Here is a 22,548-nt window from a genome sequence, read left to right on the forward strand (position 1 = left end):
CAAAGACATGTGAGCAGGGGCACAGATTCTTCAGGGGTGAGGTCTGAACCCTCTATCGGTCAAATCACCTACATCGGCCGAAGTGCCAGCTGCAGGGAAGGGTCTAGAACACTGGTAGAAGAGGGTAATGAATTGATGAGTATCGTTTCTGGCTCAGGATGAACTGAGCAGCCAAGACAGGAATTCTTCACACGAATCTGCCTCTTAGGAGTTTCCCTGGAAATGTTGACTAACCAGACTCCTGGGGAAGCTGTGTCTGGAAGGATGAACTTCCTATGGGAAATGCAGGGCCCTGAGCAGGGGAAGAGGCAGCCCGCATGAGGAGCGGGTGGCGCCCTGACTCCGTCCTCTTCGCTGAGCAGTGTACCTCTCTGCAGTTGCTCGGGCCGTGGCATCATTTGTGTCCAGAGAAACGTGTCATGAGATGGGAGCTCATGCATCTCTCCTCCCCTGCAGGGCTGACCCACAGGCATTGACTGCGTATGTGCTAGGAGTGCTTGGGGGTGTTCAGCCCAGGTTCATTCTGAATTACAATTCCTGCTCCAGGGCTGCCAGTGGCATTAGGCTGAAACCTGACATCAGCTGAGAGCACATCTTTGTTTAGCTTCTTTCCCTGTCCTTTCCTGCTCTTCCAGCTCCCTTAGAGATTTCTCCTGAGACTCCACAACTCCCTCTTTTCCTTCTGCTTTTAGGGAACCCAACCTAAGATGAGACCAATAGAAGAGATTTTGGCGGGGGGGGGGGATCAGGCAGTCCTTTCCGGTGAACTCACATGGTACTGTGCAGGCCCCCAGGAGCGTTCCCCCTGAGGCCAGTGTGTGTGTTCCTGCCTGTGGAACACATAGTCAGGCTTTAAGCCAGGCCACTCCCTCTTCACATTGACCCTGGAATACAGCCCTGCCCTCACCGAATAGTTATCTTTTTAAAATTAAGCCCAGTGAGGTGGGGAAGTGGAGCCTTGCTTCCTCCACCTGGCATCTTCTGGAATAATGTGACAGCTCCCCGTGGATTCCCCTCATTGGGCGCCTCAGGCTACTCTTGTCAGCTTGAGAACAGGAGGGCAGTGGGTGGACAACACCTGGTGAATAAATTTACACACCGAAATAATGGTTTCCATGTTGATTTTTCATAATTAACTAAACAGGCTGGAGTTAAGTTTCATGTGTAAAAAACTTGTAAGGAACTCTTGACAAGAGGTGAAGGTTGATGAGGGCAGTTAAGGTTTATAAAAACTTTTTTCCTGCTTGAGCTTTGTTCTCTCAGCCTCTCTCTTTCTCTCTTTCTCTCTCTCCCTCCCCCCACATCCCCCCAGCTCCTTTCCTCCTTCATCTTCTCCCCTCACCCTTTTCCTTCCTCTCCTCGTAAAACCCTGTTTGAGTTTTCATGTACCCCTACAATTTCCCAGCGCGTGTGTGAAAAGAAAAATAGTAACATCAACAGATTATCTTGGTGCTTCTGTAATTTGAAAATTACATCTGCAGTTGTGTCTCTGATCTTGAAGGAAAAAAACTACAGATTTGGCTAAGTTTCTAGTAAAAGAGACTTGGAAAATATATGGGAAGGCAGGTGGTGGGAGCTGAGACATGAAAGCCCAACGAGGATGCCACATCCTTACCTGGAGGGGACACTCAGTTTGCTTGTAGCTCTGCAGCTTATCTGCGGTGGGAGAGAAGCAGGCTGTGAACAATTCCTTGGTTGTGAAAACAGACCTCATGCTTCTCAGTTAAGAGTCTACCATATTTGCTGAAAGAACAAAGGCTTTATTCCAGTCTGGGTCAGATTTTCGTATTTGGAATCTTCACAGCTTACATTACTGGCTGGGGGCATGCTGCTCTCTCCTGTGATTTATATGAGGACCCAGTGAAAATGGTGTTAGAATGGCTAACTTCTGCCTTCAGGAGATTCTGCCTTTGTGATTCTATGGCTGGTCAGCTGAAAGTGCTAGGAGGATTAAGTTCTTTTATCTTTTATGATTATTTTTTTTGCTTGACAAACAACGATGTTGGCATTGGCAGTGATCACTTATATTTTCTCATTTAACTGTCCCCTAAGGGCCAGAAGTCTAAAAAAAAATTCAGATCCACCTTTGCAGATGCCAGTGAGGTCTTTGAGACCCTCCCTTCTCTGTTAAGGTCTTTCAGAGATTAGGCCTCCTTAGGTGAATGAGTTAAGTAACAGCCTTCTCCTTGCATAAAGTCTGTGCCTGCTGGGGGTTTTTCTACAGTGGGTTTTAATGAGTAATACAATGTGGCGTTCTGTAACCTTTGCTCATGTTTTAGACCCAGTTTACTCTGACATGGGGGGCCTCATTTCAGAGTTTTCCCTTGGGTCTGGACATGTGCTGTAGACTTCCGCAGGTGGTTGTTGGGTAGATTTGGGTGCAGAGTGGACATGTTTGTTATAGTTGGCCATCTCAAGTGTTCCCATTTGCCATCAGACATGGGTGTATTGAGATGCTGCATAAATATGTGAGTATGAAAGTCCTACTTACTGATAAAACAGATTTATCAATAACAATGAACACATTGCTTCAGAGATCCAAGTTCCTGAAAACAAAGCAGTTTTTAGTGCTGAAGAATTTTAGGACAACAAAATCTCTTTACCTTCTTCCCTCTAACTTTTCTTTATTACAGTTCCTTTTATTAGAGAAATTCTCAATTTCATTCTCTAATTTTGATGAATTTAGGAAGATGATTACTCAGCAACAGTTCAAACAGAAAACCTTACTCTAGCTTATCCTTGAGAAACCAGATGGACCGCTTCTGACATGGTCCCACATACCACAAAGCCTTTTTCTCTGCCTTCCTTCATATACACGCTCTGGTCCATTCCTATAGCCAAACACCTGTCACAAGGTGTGCTGGCCTCCGCTCCCACCCTCATTCTCCCCCAGACTTGCCTGCCCTTCAGCATTGAGCTTTCTTTCTTGCCTTTGCCATAAAGACTTAACTGATTGTTCCATCCCACCTGGCTTAGTTTCACTCTGCACTCCTGTTACACTTGTAGTCCGTTCTACATAGTTAAATGTTTGTCTTGAGTGTTCTCTAATAGTTTTAGATTAATTTTTCAAAACTTTGTATCTAGTAACAGTAGTGACAATTTATTGACTACCAGTTAAGTGTTAACCTATTATTGTCTGTTAGGTGTTAAGCACATTAATCATGTGCACTGCCCCTAAGTTTGACAGTAGCCCTGCAGAGGATGTTATTGTCCCATTTTAGAGTTGAGAAAGTGGAGGCTCAGAGTGATTAAAAGCTTACCCAAAAGGCAGAGCCTAGCTTGGAACCCAGAACTGTCTGATTCTAGTCTTCATGCTTCCTCCTACACTGGGTTCAGTCTCTCAAGGACAGACACTGCATTGGTTATTTCTTTTTTTGTTTCACGTTATTCAGCATACAGCGGTGTACAGAAGAGGTGATGTGTAAATTCCTGAGTGATTCTGTGATAGGTTGTATTGAGCATTTGGTGTTTTTTGGTGATGTTTTAACATGGATGTTTAAAAATCCATCTTCTGTTTATTCTAACATTTATTGAGCATCGTCTCCACACCTAGCCCTATTCCTGGTGCTCTGGATACAGGAATGAGTCAGGTGGAGGCCTCGTCTTTGAGGTTACAAACCAACTGCCTACTCTGGTTCCTGGTAGACGTACAGCTGGTCTACCATATGGAAGGATTGCCTTATTTCCAGGACTGGTATTGGATTCATGCACATGCCACCATTCTCTCTTGACTTCATGATGAACATGAATTTTTGTGATGTCTGGGTAGATTCAGTCTGTAACAAACAGTCAAGAGGTAGAAAATCAACATGGATAGAAGGATCCATAGGAACTTCTAACAACTCAGCAGCCGCACGTAATTGATCATTTGAGTTTTTGATATACTTCTCTGTGATGGTATATGTGATGGGAGTTTGGGTGAGTTGGCCAGGGAATCATTTCAAGTTTCTTTAAACAAAACAAAATTATTAACTACTTTTAACAGTAGTATTTTAAAGAATTTATTGTTCAGTGAAATCTTTGTTGATGTTTCAAAAGTCCTTAGCTTTTTGAACTCTCAGGAAATTTTCTGAATGATGTTTACAAAGTCTTCATTGCTCTACCTCTCCTGAGAATAAAATGCTAAAGACTGGTGAAAGATACTTGTTTTTCTTTAAAACTCAAGACCTTTAAAATTTCCAGGTACATTCCTAGATATATTTTGTATGGTTTGGGATATCTAACTGGAGAAGTGGAAAGTTAAACTCCAACACAATTTTTGGAAAGTTTATAGTGTACGAAATGAATTTTCCACACAGTATTCTTTAGGACAGGCACCCTTTAAGGAAATTACAAAACTGAGAATATCTAAACCATACCAATTAAAGGCTACATATTTAATTTATGGAAGAATTTACTCTATGAAATTATTAACTTTTAAATATTTAAAACATTACTTCATTTTAGAAAAAAAACTGAATGAACTCTAGCTTTTTAGGAGCATACAAACATGTGCATATTTATCTGTCCATCCATCTATTCCCCCTCTTTGAATACATTTTATTTGATAACTTTCTCATAACCAATTTATTTATTCATTTTATTAGTACGTTTATTTCAGGCTTCATTGAGGTTATTGACATGTAAAATTGTTTAAGGGGTACAGTATGTTGGTTTGATACACTTATAGATTGCAAAATGGTTACTACTATAACATTAACTAATAATACCTATCACGTCACATCATTACTTTTTCTCTGCTGAGAACATTTAAGAGCTACTCTCGTAGCAACTTTCACATATATAATATAGTATTATGAAATATAACCACCATGCCATACCTTACATTCCCAGAACTTATTTTAAAACTGGAAGTTTGTATCCTTTGACCAGCATCTTCTCCTTTCTCCTACCCATCAGTTCCTGGGAACCCCTACTCTTCTCTGTTTCTATAAGCCTGGCTTTTTTTTTTTTTGATTCTACATAAGAGTGATATCACACAGTATTTGTCTTTCTTTGCCTGACTTTATTTGACCTAGTATATTGCCCTCAAGTTTTATTCATGTTGTTGCAAATGTCAGCATTTCCTTCCTTCTCATGGCTGAATAATATTCCATCACACCCACATACGCACACATCCACCCACTCCACATCTTTATCCATTCATCTGTTGATGGATACTTAGGTCGTTTCTATATCTTGGCTATTGTGAAAAATGCTGTAATGAATATGGGAATGCAGATAGCTATTAGAGAGCCCGTTTTTGTTTCCTTGGGATATATACCCAGAAGTGACGTTGCTAGATCATATGGTACTTCTATTGTTAATTTTTTGAGGAAACTCCATGCTGTTTTCTGTAGTGGCTGCACCATTTATATTCGTACCAGCAGTGCGCAAAGATTCCCTTTTCTCCTTCCTACCAACACTTGTTGTTTCTTTTCTTTTTGACAATAGCCACTCACAGATGTGAGGTGGTACCTCCTTGTAGTTTTGATTTGGGCCTTCCTGATAATTAGTGATATCGAGCACCATTTCAAGTACCTGGTCACTGCTGTTAACATCCTCTTTGGAAAAAGGTCTGTTCAATTCCTCTGCCAATTTTTAGATTGGATCATTCGTTTCTTTTTGCTGTTGAGTTGTAGGAGTTCTTTATATATTTTGTATATGAATCCTTTATCAGATATATCATTTGCAAATATTTTCTCCTTTGTAGGTTGCCTTTCCATTTGATGGTTTCCTTTGCTGTGAAGAAGCTTTTTAGCTTGATGTAGTCCCACTTATTAATTTTTGGTTTTGTTCCTTGTGCTTTGGTGTTACATCCAAAAATTCTTGCCAAGATCATTGTCAGGAAACTTTTTCCTTGTGTTTTTTTTTCCTAGGGGTTTTACAATTTCAGTTCTTATGTTTAAGTCTTTAATGTGTTTCAAGTTAGTTTTGTGAATGATGTAAGGTAGGGGTCTAATCATTTTCTTTTGTATGTGGTTATCCAGTTTTCCTAACACCATTTATTTATGAGACTATCCCCATTGAGTGTTCTTAGCTCCCTTTTCCAATATTAAGTTGACCGTGTATGTGAGAGTTCATTTTGGGCTCTCAATTCTGTTTCACGGCTCTCAATTCTGTTTTGAGTATGGTGTGCTACTCCTGTGAGTTCATGTTATGTAAGTGTATGTATGTGTGTACAAACATGGAGTTAATTAAGAGACATGCTAAATGGAAACATTTTATTTTCTGTCATTTCTGTATCATCACATGCAGAATTTTACATTATGATTCTGTTTACTCTAAGTTTCTGGCTTATAGCCAACAAGGTTTTCTTGCAAATTCACCCTTTTTTATTAAGTCTCAAGATTCGTCCCTTGTGCCTACCCTCGTTTGGGTCTTCCTAGAAGAAATTTGTAGTCATACCATGAAAAATGCCTGTAGCACAGACATATGCAAAGTATTACCACTTTGCTTTAATCACCAGAGCAGACTCACTCCATGAATAATTTGAGCCACAAGCATCCTGTTGAAAATCAAGACCTCTGGGTTGAGTCATCTGTTCTTTCTGTGGCAGGTGTTAGGGTCAAAGCACTTTAGATCTTTACTATGGTTTGGAGAAAGGACAGTGAGCTGTACAAATCCCAAAGCTACTACAGTCAGTGTGCTTTCCTTAGACAAATACTCGTTTGAAATGGTTACATACTGGACTAGAGAGTTTGCCTTTTTCCCTGCAGACCTGGGTTTTAGGTTTTCTCTGTAGTATTTCATGTGGAAGCAACTGTTGATGGATTCTCGTCTCTCAGAGCTGGACCTTTTATCTGAATCACAAAACCACAAAGCATTTTAACATGCCTATAAACATGTCAGGGTCTATTTTAAGGTGAGCCAGGTATGGACAAAGTTTGGAGGGACATGTACTGCTGCCACCTTGATCCCACATTTGTGGTTGAATCTTGCTGATATTAACATTAACAATTGCCATATCAAAAGTAAGTGGGGGAAAAAAGACTATATACTACTATATTATTATTTGAGAGGATAATATGAGTACATGAAATATTAAAAATGATATAACTCTGGCTGGAAAATATCATTCATTAATTCAGTTGTTTCTTCATTCACGTGTTCATTCACGTGCTCTTTCAAACTATCCTGATGAGTAGCTTCAGGAGGCTTATGGTAGGATACAGTGCTAATTTGTAAGTGGCATATTGATTGATTTTTATATGTGTAGAAATCCCAGAAATTCCTGAGGATGCTTAAAATTTCTCCCCAAAGATACATAATACGTATGAATATAATGCTAGATAATTTCTTGAACTTCCCTTTTAAAAAATCTTTGATTAAGAGACTGAAAAAAAAGGTAGAAAAGCAGTTATCCCACCCTCTTGCAACCACGGACAGCGTCTATTCTGGCTTACCTTATCTCTGGAGAATGAATCGCTTCCTTACATTTTCACAGTCAGCTAGAGAAGGCCCCCAGAATCTTTGCTTGGACGCCTTGGGATTTTCAAGGGAGGAGGCTGGAATGACATGGTGAACAAGAAGTGTGGCCAGGTCTGGAGCTGACTTGGGCCTTCTCCTTTGCCATGTTACAGAGATAGCAGGCCTACTAAGGGGGGATGGCAGTGTGAATGTCCAGGACAGAACACTAAGTAATGTTTGTCCCCAGGCAAAGACCTGCAGGTGCAGACGGAGAAGGTACTGCAAACAGAATATCTGCCACCTTCAAGTGGGCTGTGCTTGCTTAAACAAGGATTATCTCAGGGTGCCCACTGAGATGCTTTTCAAATAGCAGAGGGTGTTCTCCAAGTTTCTGATGCTACGTAAACCCCAAGGTTGGCCTAGGATCCGAGAGACAAAACAAGAGTCCACAAGAAATGAATAAAATTGGGTTTCCCACTATTCTGCTAAGAATGGGCATAGCTAGCTTTAATTGGATTTAGAATAGTGCTTCTGCAACTTTACTGTGTGTACATATTACTGGCATTTCATTAAAGTGCAGGTTCTGATTGAGTAGATCAGGGACGGGGCCTGAAATTCTGCAATTCTAACTCTCTCCCAGGTGATAGAAATGCTGTTGAAACCAAGCATGCATCACATTTTGAGCAGCAAGGTGTAGAAAAATAATCATGGCATTTTTCACACTGGAATAATTAGGAACAAATTTATATGTACACGTGCATATACATGTGTATATCTAGACATATATAATAATATTTACACACACACAGTTTTTTTCAAGAAAATCAAATGGCGGACGGTGGACCACCTGCTCAGAACTTAACTACCTGATAGCTTGTGTTAAGGATGCAGATCCCTGATCCCACCACAGGCTTGCTGTGTCAGAATCTGGTGGAACCTTCTAGCAACCATAGCTGCCAATTGAGAACCTTTGGCTAGACGTGCAGATTCTCAGTCTGATTACACCTTAAACTTATCTAGGGAGTTCTTTTAAGAAGATGTGTCTTCATTGCCAGAAATCCTGATTTAATTGCTCTGGGGTGCAGTCTGGGCTTGGGGCTTTAAAAAAAAATCTTTTTTTAAAGCTCCCCTGATGATTGAAATAGGCCGTCAGCATTGAGATCCTTAAAGAGGTCACAAGCTGTGCAGCTGGAGTCAGACTTGGCTTTGAGGCCGGGCAGGCATACTCCCTAGCAGGATGACTTCAAGAGTGACTTACCCTTTGAATCTCAGTTCCTCATCCGTAGAACGGGGACATTATAAGGAGAACTTCACAGATGAGAGAACACATTGTAAATATATGATTATAGCATCTTGTACATGGTAAGCAGTGTTAGCCTGTATATTTCCTCTTACAGTTGTATTTGTGCTATTCGTGTATTCTGTCGCCAATGAAAGGTTTACCAAACAAAGCCAAACTTTATCCTTTGTCCAGATTTTTATAGATCCAGAATTATGAAAAATTGAATTTGAATTGTAAATATTGTCAATACTGCTATTTTTTATGGTAAGCCTAATTACTCCTTTACTTCTGTTACACTTGAAGGTAATTTGTCACTTGAAAAGTAATTTGTACTCACTATAAAAAGGTTTGGAAGACTTAGAAGAGTAAAAGGAAAGTAGAATTCACCTATGATCCTTTCACTTGAGGTTAACTCTTACTGATTTTCATATATTTCTTTCAAGTATTTTTGAAAACGCATATAGAGTAATATGCATATATAATAAAATTTGATATATGTGTATATTACAAAATTGGAATCATTGCTCTATATAATTTGTACCATGTGTTTTTAACATTAATATTTTGTCATAAACATTTACCTATGCTATTAAATGTTCTTCAAAAATATGACTTTTAATTTCTACCTAATATTTTGTTACAGGGCACCCTATAATTTACTGAATCTTTTCCCTTTTGTGGGGTTATAACTGAGTGATAAATATTTTTGTACATAAATCTTTTACTACATTTCTCATTTACTTAGGGTAGATTTCTAGAAGTGGTATTATTGATTCAAAAGTATGAGAAATTTTATGGTTCTTAATACATATTGCCAAATAGCTTTCCAAGTTTAATTTCCAATAACAATATATGGGAATGCTTAAGCAATATATGAGAATACTTGGTTTTCTCACTAAATATTACATTTAAAAGTATATTTCCATCTGATAGGAATTTTAATTTGTATTTAAAGAAAGAGCTGAACGTGTTTTCCATTTATCACATGTTAATGTCTACTTTATTCTCTTAAGAATTTTTTGCTCATTTTATTTCTTTTCTTTTTCTCTTGAAATGTGTTTTTCTTGTTGATATGGAAGAATTTTTTTCATTTAGTATAGATATTATCCCTTTATCATATTTATAGCTAATAATTAATCATTTAACATTTAAATTCTTTTTCAGTCCTATGGAAGTTTTAAAAAGTTATTATATTTAAATATGTCAGTTTTACTTTGTGATTTGATTGTTTTATACTTTCCTTAGCTTCAGATAAGTTTTCTTGTGCTGTATTTTAAAACGTATGGGACTCTTAACTTCTATGAATGTTGTTTTGGCATGAGAGACAAGACTCTAAGTTAATTTGAGTTGACTGGCAGAGAACCAAGCTCTGGAGCTGAAGGCTTGCATAGGTCTCAAAGGATGGGCTCCCAGAAACTTATTTTATTTTATTTTTTTGCTGTTGAATTATTTTGCACAGAGCCAACTGAGAAGGGATGATTTTGTGCTAACCCTGATAAGGGATTATTCTTGACATTCTCTCCTTGCCCCACCTTGTTGCTAGGTTGTTCATTTTTTAACATGGGTTGATTATATCTAATTAGGCTGTATTGTGTTGAAAGACATGGCCTGTATTTTCCATTTATTGAGATTTCCATTGTGTCTTGTCATGTAACAAAAGAATTTTCTTACATACTCATCTTACTTTTAACACATTAGAAAGAATCAGATAGTTCTGTAGATCTTGTTACAAAGAGCAGTGGTCACTGTCTGGTCCCAGCCTCCTGTTATCTCTGCCTTCTCAGAAGCCACCATGTCTGGCTTCTCAAGGATATTCTTCTAGCATTTACCTCCGTGGCTCCACATGAGATGTTTATATGGCTCCTTCCCACAGTGGAGGATGAGGACTTATCTTTCTGATTTACCCAGGTACATCCAGACACACAGACATTCTCAGGGCCCTCCCTTCCTGCACACAGACACACATAGATACCTCTCTCCATTTTCCTCTGGATATGTTTATGTATTTATGGGATAATTTTGGTTTGATTTCTCTTCAGTGTTTTTGTTCTCACTACTGCATCAATACAGTTCATAGCCCAGGAACACTCTGATGGGGCTTATTGATTGTTGGTGTCACTGTATTTTGAGCTGACGGGATTGTTTCCTGGGGAATCCCTGTTGTTAGTTTAAGGCTTTCTTTTTACACTGGTCAGATACAGTCGATAAGATATTTCCTGCTTGGAGGGGGCATAAGACCTGGTTGCCTGCATTATGGGAGCTCCTTGAGGAAGGAAGGGTGGTGGTGTTCAGAATGTGTGCTTAATCCCTTTATTTTTGATAGAGCTCCGTACCCTCATCCTTACCTGTATCTGATATCTTCCTTTGCAGGCCGTTCTGTTGTACTTTCACTGGAGATGAAACTTCCTGTGTTATGCTTGGGTTGGAGGGAAGCTTTGGGGGAGGGATGGCAGTTGCCCAGCCACATGAAGTACTGGAGGGGATTTGGGGATCTCATTACTTGTTAAACAGACTTGCACAAATCCTTCTGTAGACTGACCTTCACCTCCCACTTTACAGAGGTACCTGGTGCTGCCAATTTCTGAGTCTTTTGGGTGTTCCTCAGGGTAAATTGGGTTTTTCATGGGTTTTCCCACTGTCACTTAGGATTCAGCTTTCTTGGGTCTGCTAAGTCAATTACCATGGGCCATCTGCTTTCCAGCTTCCACAATTTTGTTGCTGTTGTCTTTTCTCCCATTCTCTTTATTCTAATGGGTTTATATCTTTATAAAAATCCCTTTATTGTCATATTAGTAGGGAGTGTTGGGAGTAGTGTATTTAGGTGAAATATTTAAAAATCACCCATAATCTCACTTTCCAGATATACTCATTGTTTTTTTTTTTCTCCTTTTTTTTTTTAATAATTATTTTTTATTATATTATGTTAGTCACCATTCAGTACATCCCCGGTTCAGATATACTCATTGTTAATGTCATTTTGGTACAGATCTTTCAAGATAGATAAATTTTTACTTATTGAATATATTTGTAAGGAAATGGGATTATTACATGCAGATTTTTGGTGACCTCATTCAAGATCATCTTAACCTGGGAATAAATATAAATTTACTTAATTATTCATAATAATATTATTTGAAACAAGTAAAAAAGATGGTCTAAATAATTTTGTAAATATGTTTGCAAAGCTGATAATAAATGTCAAACATAATGTTGCAAGATAAATAAGTTAAAAATAATTACCTCATAACTATATTTTAGCTTGAAGCTACCAAATTATAATAAATAAGACTAGGACATGGAGGTAAAAAGCACTATAGAGTACAACCTGCCAAATCCCTTGTTTTAGATAATGGGATGTTGGGAAATTCCATTTTATTCTTGATTTTGATAATTAGAAAAATAGAGCTTAAAATATTTTGTTGTGTTTAATTTATGTAAGTGAAGACACAGCAAAGACAATGTGGGGAAAAAAGAAATGCAGTGGATCAAATACAAAGGAAAAACACAAAGACAAAATAAATGATGAAATAATAATTTCTTAAGCAAAGTTTTCTTTTTCCATTTGTGTAATTTCCCGCCAGTCTCTTGCAAGTTATTTGAGTTGATTGGACCACGGTGCCAACCATGGTAAAAGCAATTTTCTTATTCTAAAAGTATTTCATGTAGGAGTGACTCCCATCAATTGTTTGGTTTTGTTTTTGTTTTTTTTTTTTTTTAAGATTTTATTTATTATTTATTTGACAGAGATAGAGACAGCCAGCGAGAGAGGGAACACAAGCAGGGGGAGTGGGAGAGGAAGAAGCAGGCTCATAGCAGAAGAGCCTGATGTGGGGCTTGATCCCATAACGCCAGGATCACACCCTGAGCCGAAGGCAGACGCTTAACCGCTATGCCACCCAGGCGCCCCTGTTTTGTTTTTGAATGTCATTTCTCTGAGGGTCTCTGATAAAAATGTGGATGGCTAGCAGCTCAAAGACCTTCATAAATCACAGGACAGTAGATTAGAATACACGTATTTTTCATTGTGGGTCAGCTGTCTTACATTCTGTATTTTAAAATGGACATCATCTATGGTGCGTTTGTTTGCCGGGCATTTAACAATATGTGCACATTATCTCTGATCTTTACAGTAAGTGCCAGGTATGAGTTATCCAATTCATTTACTAAGTAAGGAAGTGAAGACTCAAAGAGGTTAAGTGACCTGCGCAAGTTTACTTAGCCACTATGGGGCAGTTTATGGACTTCAACCAGGGTCTTCTGAGATCAAATTCTCTGCTTCTCTGTAAGGTGGTAACTTGAATTAAAGGCCCATGTCCACCACCACTTACAAGCTATGTGACTATGGGAAAGCTGTTTAACCTCTTGAGGCTCCATCTGCTCTTCTATAAAATAAAGTTAATAATTGTACCTAATTCATAGGCTTATATAACCCTCAGTATCTGGTACATAGCAAGAGCTCAATAAATGTTATTCTGTTATTACAAAAAAAAAAAAAAAAAAGAACGCCCATATATTTTTCCCTAATCAAAATAGTAATCTATTCTCTAGTGCAATTCTCCCTTTGCATTCCAATATTTGGAAAACTGTCAGGTTGTTCCAATTAAGTATTGCAATGCTTGGAAAAGTTTAGGGGGTCCTCCACTAAGCAGTGTTAAAAAAGTTCTTCTGTGAGCCTTTAAAATGCTGGTGTGTGTTGTGAATCATCAGAGGGGAATGCTGTGTATCCATTTTTGTGAACTTACTTTACTGTGGAACCCCTTTTGTTTCTGATATACCTGGAGTTGACTCACCTTGAATAGTCCTGTGGGGAACACTGATTTGGGACATTATGTTGCACTGATGGTTGTATGCTGCCCCGTAGGACCATATGTACTGAGTGTTGTAAATTCTTTCCTTCCTGTGAAAGAAAGAAATGGAAGGAAGGAAGGGAAGTAGATAAAAGAGAGGAAAGAAGGACTATCAAACATAGGCAATGTCCCCTTCTTGCCATCATTAGGTCATGTCATTCAAAGAGATTTTCTTTGATTTTGGAAATTCCAATAGACAAATGATACAAGCTTTCATGAGTGAGAGCTTGTGTTTTATTTAGCTTTATATCTGTGCTGCCGAACCTGGAACCTGTCATGGAATTGGTGTTCAATAAATCAGTGAGCAAGTGAAGGGATGAGTGAACCGAATTGCAAAGTCTGAGGTATGGAAGTACAGGATGGAGTCGGGCACCTCCCTTGACTTCTCTGCTCTTCCTGGGTGAAATGGAAATGAATTCTCTCTTGCAGGGTGTTGAGAGGTAGCACAGGTGCTAGAGTCCTTCTCACAGTGTCTGTAACAGAGGAGGAACCTGCTATATCTCAGTTACCTTGCTGTTTTTTCCTGGTGGTGATTTCATGCTTGATCCTGGCATCATACTTTGGGAGTCCCTCTTTCTTAGGGACATTAGGGTGAAGTGAACAGATGTCTATAAATTAATGTATTCTTAGCATTCAGCCATCTTGTTAATATCTCAAGGATTTTTCCTTCAAACATGTAGTCCCCAGCCCATTGTATTTTACTGTTTTTGTGTAAAATAATGGACTATCTTAATTCATATGCTAATTATTGATTGAAGCTACATAATGTACACATTTCTCCTCGATATAAATATGGGAATTGTCTTTGTAACCATTACTCAGTTGGTAATCAGCAGGGGAGCACTGTGTGATGCTTGGTTAGGAAAGTTAATGCATAAAAAATAATGGGGTCTTCATTACATAGGGCACCCAAAGAACCCCTTGGGAAGAGACAAGCAGGAAACAGTAGGGGGTGGGGCAGAGTTCATGGGCTAGGTCATAATTATCATGGCTTCTGGCTAAAAACTGACAGACTCCATGCAGACACTGAGTGAAACATTCTTGTTCCACCATGTTTTCTTTCTTTCTCACATGCCTGTTTCCGGCCATGGTTGTATTACCAAAGATTGAAGCTTATCTTGCTTTTCCTCCTTATATCTACTTAACATTTTCAAAGGAAACAGAGAGAAGTGGTCAAAGGACACCCAGTAATCCTTCAGTGAAAGCAGTGATTTCCACACCCCCCATCAGGTGGAACAATTCTGTACAACTTGGATTTGCGCTTGTGTCATGACACACACAAAAAGAAAATGCCTTTCAGAGTAGACCACAGAGTGTCTGATTACCTGACCCGATAAGGCCTACGAATGGAAAGAGGAGAAAGAGAGTTAATTTTGTGTCCTGAATGCAAATACTTTTTGTTGTCTCTGTGGCCCTGCATTCTGAAATGGTGCACAATTGGACCTTCTCAAATTTCCTTATACTTCTCAGCTTGGTTTTTGAGCTGATGGTATGTTGACGTCTCTCTCACCAGCAAGGGCAAAACTATCTCTACGTATGCTTCCTTTGTTCCATGGATAAATTATTTTCTTCGAAAAGGCTTTAACTGCAACAGATGGATGTTCTTTTGAATCAGTGTTTTCATTACTTTTCATGGGAGAGCGAGGCTAGGGCCCTGGCTGAGAGCATGTCTCTCCTTTTAGACCCAGCGAGCCGCAGAGCACGCATTTAGTATGTTTGGTATATCGCCCTGTGGTTAGTGCTCAGCTAATTAACTGATTTCGGGATAAAGGCCAAATTATCTTCATTCTGTTCTTAAACTGTTCCATCACTTGGTCTCCCCTTCCTTAATGCCACACATTCTTTTTGGGCCCAGAGGTCTTCCTTTCTTCCAGTATTGCTCACTGATGACTCTGCCTCAGGGATAAGCTTTGGAAGTCATGGAGCTCAGTGCTAGAGCACATGAGGGGCTCAGCAGATCCTAGTTCTTCTTTAGGGACAAGTGTGGTAGAGAGACCTCTGGACTGTGGTCCGAGACCCAATTCTCCCACTTACTGGCTCTGACCACAAGAGGAAGCCAGAAGTCTCAGAACTAACATTCAGTTTTATAATCTCTACAGTGAGTACTAACATTCTGTTTTCTTTTCTTTTTTTCAAAGATCTTATGTATTCATTTATTTGCGAGAGAGAGCTTGAGCAGGGGGAGGAGCAGAGGGAGAGAATCTCCAGCGGACTCCTCCCTGAGCCCAATGTGGGGCTTGATCCCATGACCCCAAGATCATGACCCAAGCCAAAATCAAGAGTCGGATGCTTAACCGACTGACAGTTTTCTGTCCCCTAACAGTTTTCTAATCTGTAAGATGGGGTAGTAACATCTGAATATATGGATTTGGGGGAATCAAAATAATAACAATGGCTGTGAAAGCACTTTGCATTTGGAAAAGCCTTGGGCTTTCATAACTCTGGTGACTTAAAAGCAAAGATGTCCCTGCTGATGTTCTTCGCCTGCTTCTCTGCAGTCCTCCCCTTTCCTCTTTGCCTGTAAAATCCTTTCTATCATCAAGGCTTGGTTTTATTGTCTTCATAACACTTTACCCAGGTGCTCTGTTCCTGTTGATTTTCATTGTTCAAATCACCTATAACCTTTACAAGCAATGTATTTTGTCACTTAAATAAATAGAGCTCTGTTTGGTTTAACTTCTCAGCTTGTAGCTCATAATAAATTGATCCCACTTCTGATCAGAGTCAGAAGTATCATATTCAGAAAATACATCAGTTTGAGGCTGAAAATACATTGAAAATCTATTAGATTTTCACTACAACCTTTCTGCAAACCCCAGAGGGTCTGGCATTGCATGACAAACCCAGTGTCTCCTCCTCTGATGGCATCTTGGCCGCTCTGCTTCCCCTCAGAACTCCTGCTGTGCCACAGGTTGGTGCCTGGTTCTCCAATGTGTTTATTCTGACCTTCCCATCTCTTCTCTCTTTTCTCAATGAGTGCCTCTCTGACATTTCTGACACAGATGATGTCTGAATTTCTGGCCCTTAGGAGGGAAGGGAATAATGTCAAAGCCTTCACAACCTGGCACCAGGTCAAGGTTCTCACCCTCTGTGGGGCCAGTGGCAGGTGAGGCCGTAGGAATGGGGCCCAGCCATCTTGCCCTGCTGTCGTTGTCTCCTCCTCCTCCTCCTCCTCCTCCTCCTCTTCCTCTTCCTCTTCCTCCTCCTCCTCCTCCTCCTCCTCCTCCTCCGCCTCCGCCTCCGCCTCCGCCTCCGCCTCCTCTTTGGCCAGTCTCCTATGTAGGCTCCCCTGAGTCGACCAGATGACCAGGGATCACACAGTTGCTTTTTCTGGGGGAGAGGAACTTTCAGAGCACATCTCCCACAGTGTTATTTTACCTCCCAGACAGACCCTCAGAATTCTTACCTCTGCACAGAACTCCCGGTTTTCAAGCCAGTTTCACATGCATTCTTAGGATTTGACTCCCAAAACCACCATGGAAAACAGTGCAGGCTTCTGAATCTCCCCTCTCATAGATGAGAAGAGGGAAACAGGAGAAGTAGGAGGTTTCCTTTCCCTCACTGGCCACAGAATGTACGTCTAAGACCTGCTGCTGTATATACTTATCCCAGTCCTTTGATTTCGTTTTATCTAGTGCTTCCCTATTTTTTACCAGTTTAATTGATGCCGTGGCCCATTTGTCCTCTGCCTTTTAGATTTGTCAGTACTGGTCTGCCAGAGCTGTGTATTCTCCAGAGCGCAAACTCCTATACTCCTAATCTCAGGGAAGGGGATTCAGCAGACTGTTTTGCATAAATTAGAGAAAATGCTTTTGTCTTGATGGTGTTGACAGTTGCATACCTGTTGGAAGCTGGATTTGGGGTCACAGATGTTGACCAAAGGAATGAGGATCATGTGGAAAGAGTCTTCCTTGGCATGTAACAAAGGGGAGGGTGCACCTGGACTTTTACTGGGGGTGGTGGGGGATGAAGGGATAATGGTCCCAGGAAAGATGCATCTCTTACCAGCTCCATTCGCTTGATCTGGATTAACACTTAAAAGTAAGCCCTGCACCAGCTCCCCACAATTCTGTGACCTTCATCTGGTTAAAAGGCAGTTCTGCCTTTTAATAAGTTAACCAAACCTGTCACTGTTTGGGTTCCATCTGTATTTTACTGTTTATGCTCTTGGGATCAGTGTTTCCAGGTTTGAACTGTAAAAAAGTGGATGGTTCCTTGAAATCATGGGTCACAAGCCAGTAGGCTTTGGGCCTCATTTAACCTGCCTGAAAGACACTCCTCCCCATTTTCTTTGAGCTCGGCATTGGGCAGCAGGGACATGATTTGAAGTGGAGGGACGGAGGGGAGCAAAAGAGGAAGGGTTGCTCAGGAAATCTCTTTAGATGTCCTTTTCCTTTACTTTTTTCATTCCTGCACTCCTCTTCTATCGGTAGCTTTATTCAGACCAGAGTGTTGCAGTGCACAACCTGGAGGAGTGCCAGGTTCGTCCTGCGAATGATAGGTCACAACAGTGATTCTCAGTGCTGGTTTCACGCTAAATCCTGTGCAAAGAGTGAAAACATGCCAGTGCCTAGGCTCTGCCTCAGACCAGTAGGATCTGAGTCTCTGAGAATGGAGCCTGGGCATCAGTAATATTTAAAGCTCCATAAGTTTTCTAATGCTTGGGTGCAGAACTGCTGTGTTAAGTCTTTGAGGAAGTTTACAGGGGGCCTTTCAGGTCTTTGAAATTAAGAATGCTCTAAGCTATCTTACTAGGCAGATGAAGAGATGAAGATGCCTTAGATAATAAATATCATTAGTATCTGTGTACATCAGCTTACTCTTTTGAGTTAGGAGGTCACTCTCCTCAGTCCTCTGCTCCTCCTTCCCAGACTTGGCTGGGAAGACTGAGGGCAGATTTCTTCCCTATCAAGATAAGGGTGCTGTCCAACATCTAATGTCCCACCATAGTGGGACTGGTGCGTGGAGCAGCAAATGCCATTTGCTTTCACTATCCATTGACCAGATGCTCCAAGTTCATAGAACTTTTTTTTTTGTACATTATTAGTTTTTTTTTAAATGATTTTTTATTATATTATGTTAGTCATAGAACTTTTTAAAAGCGCCAAGGATTCTTTAACTCACTGAACTGCTGGTAGAGTAATAACAAGGATGTCTCTTTCCTCATCCCTTAATAAAGTATTGGAATAAAACAAAACATTCTTTTTTAGCTTCCAAACAGATTCCAGCAGTTCCAACCAGGAAATTTTACAGCTAGATGTGGGAAAATAGGATCAGTAGACAGGGCTTGTCTTTCTGGCACTAATTCTAGCTGGTTTTCAAATGCTACTTCTCCCTACACAGGTCAGAGCCACATGTGTGAGTAATTCTCAATATGATGAATAAGTGATATGTAGCTAATGTGTACCTCCTGCACGGGTGGATGGTTTATCTCAGAGGTTCCTAATCCTGGTTGATCTTTCTATTTCTTTGGACACTTTGGAAAAGTACAAATACTTTGGGCCCACTTCAGACATTCTGCATCAACATTTCCAAGAGCATGGGGCCTGGGCATCTGTATCTGTATTTTTTTTTTTTAAATCACCCCTGCTCGTCCTTAGTAGGTCTCCTCATGTGTGACTGGCAGGATTGTAAGTTGGTGGACCTTTGTTTTAGAGGGCAATTTCATTCTATCAAAATGTAAAATCCATTTCCCTTTGAACCAGTGATTCTTTTGCATTCTTTAAATGTATTTGCATAAGTATCAAACATAGATGTAACTCTATGATGACAAAAATCTGGAAACAACCTAAAGATTTGTTAATGGAGTTAAATGAATGAAAACATTTCTATACAGTGGAATACTATACTTAATAAGTTAGATCATTTGTGAATGATCTATGTAGATATGGAAAGATAGGCATGTATATTTTAAGTGAAAGTGAGTTGCAGAATAATTTGATTCTGTGTGTGTATCTGATGTATAATACATACAAATACATGTTCAGACATATAAGCATACACATGTATGTGCGTATATACATCTTAGCACACATATACATCTGTACATATACTTAGTTACCTTCTGGAAGGATCTGCCATTTGTTAATCATTTGAATTTATTTACTTTGAGCATATTTCTTAAGCCTCTCAGTGCTGATCAGGCATGTCTGAGAACCAGTGGTTGAGCTGCCAAAGTTTCATTTTTAGGTCAAGCCAGTGATCCTTGGAGTCTCCTAGGAGATATTCTCTCAATGTCCATTGTTAAGAGAGAGCCATTGCTCTGGTCATGTTAAGGTAGTAACCGAATTTGTTTAGGGATCACCTTGAATGAGGGGGACCTCTTGCTAAAGTTTCAAAGGTAGTATCTATATTTATTTCCAGGCACATGTTTTTCCTCTCTTCTTTCATGGGTGAATCCGATTTGGAAATAGTTTTTAGAATCAAAGAGGTGATCTGGTTCTCCTAGTGGAAATAACATTTAAATTTCTTTGATCCTATACATCTTATTGTATAGTTTTTTTTTTAAATTAAAACTTCCCTTTTACATTTTGTCAGTATAAAGAGGAGCTTTATAATGATAGTAATTCATTTGAATCATTAGTTTTAAGAAAGCAGGGTGTGTGCAAAGATCGTTCTTCTTATTGATGGTATGTAGGACATCAAATGATGGGCCATAAACATTGTTTCTTGTTGAAATGGAAGGGCTTTTGTTTGCCTTGATCCTGCCACCCAGCTTTTTCTTCCCTTCTTCATTTCCAGATGGCTAGACACCCAATGTACAGGATATAAAGAAAGGAAGAAGAAAAAAATGCTCAAATACGAGGCATTGCACTTCCTATAAATTGTTTTATTGTTTTCCTGAATACCCCTGGAAGGAGGTGTTATTGTTCTCTTTTCACAAATGAGAAAACATTGAGAGGGATTTTGTGTGGCCTGAAGTCTGTCTCATCCAGTTAGCACATGTTGGAACTAGCACTGGGCCTCCCTAGGCCCATATATCTTTTCCACTGCATCTACCAAGCGAGCCCCAAACTAATGATTTCTGTAAAAATATTATCTTGGGCATTAAAACAACTCGGGAGTCACTTTATCAAGATTGGAAAATGCTGATAGCATCCTAAAGTGCTAACATTTTCCCAGTCGAATTCCAAAATAATCCTTTTCATACAGCTCTTTCTTAAATTATATGAAACGGTGGCAGGATAATATTCTTGAAGTTTTCCCCAATGCATTTTGTCCCTTTGACCCTTTTCCAGTTCAGCCAAGTGGACTAGAAGTATTGATTGCCTTAGGGAGGGAATATTATGGTAGCAATAATAAAAATCTATATTAGTTTGCTAGGGCTGCCGTAATAAAGTACCACAAACCGAACAGCTTAAATAACAGATTTTTATTGTCTCACGGTTCTGGAGGCTGGGAGTTCAAGATCAAAGTGTTGACAGGACTGGTTCCTTCTGTGGGCTGGGAGTGAGAATCTGTTCTGTGCCTCATGCCTAGCTTTTGGTGTTTGGCTGGCAATCTTTGATCTTCCTTGGCTTGTAGGTAAATCATCTTCACACGGTATTCTCCCTGTGTTTGTGTCTCTGTGTCCAAATTCCCCCTTTTCATAAGAATGCCTCATATTCAATTAGGGGCCTAGCCACTTCGATTTGACCTCCTGTTAACTCCTTGTAACTGCAACAACTGTATTTACAAATAAGGTCACATTCTGAGGTACTGGGGACTAAGATGTCAATACACGAACTTTTGAGAAGCACCATTCAATCCGTAGTATACTCCCTGACACGTTTGGGGGAATTGAGACCAAGGAGACCTGGGCCTTATTTCTTCAGTAGATGACAAGATGTCAGGGTATAAGCGATCAGGTGTTGTGTCCATACAGAGAGGCCTCGGCTTAGAGGAGTGAGAGCAGCACAATGGCTTTGTGTGGCTCAGCGGGACCTGGAAGAGACATGGCCTTAGAGGACCACAAAGATTCCTGAAACCCCATGATGATGGTAGAGCTGTAGAATGTGCTCATGAGCCAAGAAGATTCCCCCTCAACTCAGAGCAAGTTCCAAACTGAAAGGGCCTTTTGGATAGGAATGAGAAAGATTGGAGCTGCCATCTGCATGGACAAGATGCGGGAAGGAAAGTGACCTCAGTTATCTGTCTGGAGAGGACTCAACCCTTCCTTCTTCTTTCCACAAGAGGAGCTGTATCTGGAGTGTGCCCTTGGGTGAGCCAGGCTCGGCTTGCTCCACTAGAGGTGAAGCCCACAGCTGTTGGTGCCATCAGCACTAAAAGAGAAAAGTCTTGAGAGGGCAGGGGCAGCCAGGCCAACCTGAGGTTCCGGGCCAACCTAGGTATTTCCAGACACTGTCAGAGGAAGGGAAAATGGGGAACTTCCCTGGGCGGCTGTTGAGTGAAACAGATTGATCGGCCTATTAGCCAACAGTTCATAGCACGTTGGGGAAAAGCAAATATGAACTGTGTTCTTCCCTATTGCTATTTATAAGTTGAAACTCTTTCCTGATAAAATGCCATGAGACACTAGAAGCCAGGTAGATCACTGAATTCTTCAAATAAAAGTTGGCTCTTCTAAACATTGGCAACATTTTCCTTTGTAAATAGGTTTAACCTTAGACCTGCTGTCATCTTGCATTTTTACACAGGAAATTAATTTTCTCCATCCTCTTGGTGTTTGAGGGAAGAGGGGAAAAAGTTGAGACAGTCCCTGGGGTTTCAAAAAGCTGCCATTTAAACTTTAAAATTAAACAGATGTTATGTGAATCACATGTAAATTGGAGCCATGGGAACCCGGGTCATAAACTGAATGGGATGTTCTGAGGCAGGAGAAGAAGTGGGTTTTGGGGGGCAATTATTGGGGGTCTTGTGGATCAGAAATATCAAATGAAGATGGATCTTTGTGTTTCAGCAAGAGCTAGAGAGTATTCTACACCATAAATCCTTTCCGGCAGATTTTAAACTTCCTGAGGGCAGAGGCCATGTCTTTCTCCACTTTCTATCCTCAGCTCCTGGCAGGTGCCTCACATGGAGCAGACACCC

Source organism: Ursus maritimus, unplaced genomic scaffold (genome assembly GCF_017311325.1).
Source record: "Ursus maritimus isolate PB19 unplaced genomic scaffold, ASM1731132v1 scaffold_34, whole genome shotgun sequence".
Classification (NCBI taxonomy): Eukaryota; Metazoa; Chordata; class Mammalia; order Carnivora; family Ursidae; genus Ursus; species Ursus maritimus.